General features: G+C 35.4%; 1 long non-coding RNA gene across 1 annotated transcript; it reads left to right on the plus strand.

Moving 5' to 3' along the window:
• Positions 1 to 351: 351 nt before the first annotated feature.
• LOC149495677 (uncharacterized) lies at positions 352 to 2,943 on the plus strand. The gene is made up of 3 exons (XR_016321164.1): positions 352 to 572; positions 819 to 927; positions 2,688 to 2,943. It is a non-coding gene; the product is annotated as an uncharacterized LOC149495677 (long non-coding RNA).
• Positions 2,944 to 3,232: the final 289 nt, after the last annotated feature.

The raw sequence follows: 3,232 nt of genomic DNA on the forward strand, positions 1-3,232 counted from the left end.
CAATAACAGACTGTCCGGAAATTTTGATGAAATAAAATGGAACTCTACGATATAAACTAATTATCCTAAATTAATTTATTATTATCATTATTTGTTGTACTATTAGAAAGTAAATTGAAGCGATGTTTTATGATCCAACTAAATAATTAGATAAATTAAACCGGACCTAAAAATCCATTAACTATGTCGAAACCACACGAATAATCGAAAAATCGAGCGAAAAACTCAAAAACCAAACGAAATGAGACCAAATCACTGAATCGGACCGAACCGGTTTGAATCGAACCGGACCGGCCCATTTCCTTTCTTTTCTTTTTCTTTTCTTTTCTTCCTTCTCCTTCTTCAGTAGCGTGACCACCTCCTCCTCCTCCTCCTCCCTCTTCTTCGATCTCCTTCCTCCGGCCACCAAATTCGGCAAATGAATACTCTAAAAACATCTACTCAACGCGAGGAAGAAGATTATAGCGTAGATTTGAATTGAAATTGTGTCTATTTTGAAGGGGAAGAACTTGAAGTTTTGGACACCCTTTTTCCGGCGATTCACGCCGTTTCAGGCAAGCCTAGGGCTCAAGGTGAGTACCAAATGACTCCTCTCTTCTTCCTCTTTCATTTGATGGCCTCCTCGTCGACTGTAATGGCCGGAATCGGAAAACCCAAAATGGGTATCACCGAACCTTTCCGATCAATTTCCGGCCAAATAGTTCGTACCCACCTTGATTTGAATACATATTAATAATCTTCTCATCGAAACGAATAAAATGATATATTGTTTGTTAAATTTGGTGATGATTTGAATTTTCGGCCACCGTGCACGGCAGTCGGCGGCGGCGGTCCGGTGACCGGCCGGCGGCACTCCGGCGAGGCCCCGAGAGACAGAATCCTCTTCTCTTCGCGCTGATCATGGAATCGTCGCCCGATTCCCAATGGGTATGTTCTAAGACTCAATTCTTAATTTTTATATATATAAAAAGAATTAATTGACTAATGAATTTAATCGAGTTACTATATAGACTAAATTGAATAACAAGAAATTAACTTATTGAATTAACTAAATAAAAATAAAAATAAAAATAAAAAAATATATATATATATATATATATATATGAACATTTATAGTCTTTTGTAAATAAATTAGATTGATTAGTGTGCGTATTTGGATAGCGAACATGATTTGTTAACTGGTTTAGGACTTTAGAATAAACTAATTGTAAATTAGTTTAGAACATTGTCAAATAAATTACATGATTATTATTATGACTAGGTGATTTGAGGAGAAAGAATAAATTAGAATTAGTTAATTAGTTAATTAGATCACCATTAGATCAAAACTAGCCGATTGTGCATAAGAGAAGTAAGGCGAATTTTAGTTGGTTAACGACTAGAATCAAAATTTGATAAATTAAGACTTAGGAGGCCTAGTCATTTTCGATATCGATATAAAAATCAAATTTTAATAGGTAGTAGTTATAATTAGTTATGGCTAAAATATGTTTTAGCTGTTTAACAAATTAGTTACCGTAAAGCTAATAATTTAATTAATAAATGATCTTATATGGATATTATTAGAATTAGTTTGTAAATTGTTAGTTGAGTGTTGATATTGTTGTTATGGAAGGAGGATGGGATTTTAAATTGATTGATTGCCCGACGGATGGGCTGTGTGCATTGATTGAGAAAGAGATAATAATATTGTGATATTTGAGCAGGTAGATAGTCCAATTTTTAGGGGAGGTGCTGCCGAAATTTTGATAGAAATTAGACTAAATTTTAATTAACATAATTAATAAGTTTATTTAGATCAGTTCTATAAATTGGTACATAATAAATATAATGCTTTGATTATTTATTATCTTTATTATTCATTTAATTATTTACATATTTATTTATTTATTTTCATTATTATTGTTAATATTGCTATTTATTTTATTATTGTTGTTTATTGTTAATACTATTTATTTATTTATTTATTTGCATTGATTTTGGATGTTTGATTAATTGTGTTGTGATAATGCTATGCTTTGTTTGTGTGGAATTGGGATGAAGTGGGTCACCATGGGTTTGTGAGACTGTTACCGTTATGTGGATCCTGATTATCGTTATCGTTATATATACCGTTACCGTTATATGGATCCATTACAGTTAGCCGGGTAAATGGGAGATCGGCGCCCCCGTGTGCACCTACCGTTACCGTTACCGTTAACCACAGGTTGGCTTCTCGTCGTTGCGCACCGGACAGTCTAGATTTGATCGCTGCCCGCAGGGTGGCCTCCTGTTGTGAGCGCTTGATGATCTAGATTGGATGGAGACCACCGGGTTGCCTCCTGTTGGTATGAAAAAGAAAAGAGAGGATAGAAAAACAATGAGAGGGCTGGTCAAGTGAGGATTAGACCGGTCGGCCAGTATGGGGGATTGGCTCCCTGGTGCACACGTGAGAGGATGAGCCATGTGGGAGGACGGCTCATCGGGGGTTTCGGTGACTCCACTGACCAATTTCCACGTGATGTGATTATATGAAGATGTTAATAATTGTGAGTGCTGGTGATATGCCAATTGTGTGACTGGCTGTGTGAACATATAACTAGTCGGATGACTAGATTGATATATTTATACATTTGTGTGAATGCGTGTGTTGTGCAATAATTATTATTCTTTAACAAACTCACATCTCTTTTGTTTAAATCTTTCAGGAAGTAGCTCTTTCTAAGTCCCAGCTATAACTCTACTCTTTCACTGTTAGAAAAGAGTTCTCTAATTTTAGTATCGATCTATTAAATAGATAAATGTCCGAAGACTTATCTGTATTCATTTGTTAGTGAACTCCGCAGTTATAGGATTTGTATATTTTTAGTCGTATATTATTATAGATGAAATCATTCTGTGAGCATATATTATAAATATTGTATTGTAAGCAGGGTAATTTGTAAATGTTTAAGATGTTTTAAATTTGGCCCGAGGTTTAATAGAATCTTGCGGTTTATTTTCCAATCAGTATGGGCTGAATGTTAAAAAAAATTATATTGAGATAGTAAATTTTTAGTGTTTCAGGCTTACTACGGGCCTCGGGGGCCTTAAGCTTACCTGGGCCCTAGTGCCGGTCCGGCCCATGGATTCGGGTCGTGACACATCTGCAATCTGATCTTTTGATGAAACATGAAAAAGAGTGAGAATTTTATCTTGTACTAGCTCACGGATGTAGTAGCAATCAACTTTGATGTATTGGTCCTTGCGTGGT

This window comes from Jatropha curcas, chromosome 6 (genome assembly GCF_041381405.1).
Source record: "Jatropha curcas cultivar XTBG-Jc1 chromosome 6, XTBG_Jcur_1.0, whole genome shotgun sequence".
Taxonomy (NCBI): Eukaryota; Viridiplantae; Streptophyta; class Magnoliopsida; order Malpighiales; family Euphorbiaceae; genus Jatropha; species Jatropha curcas.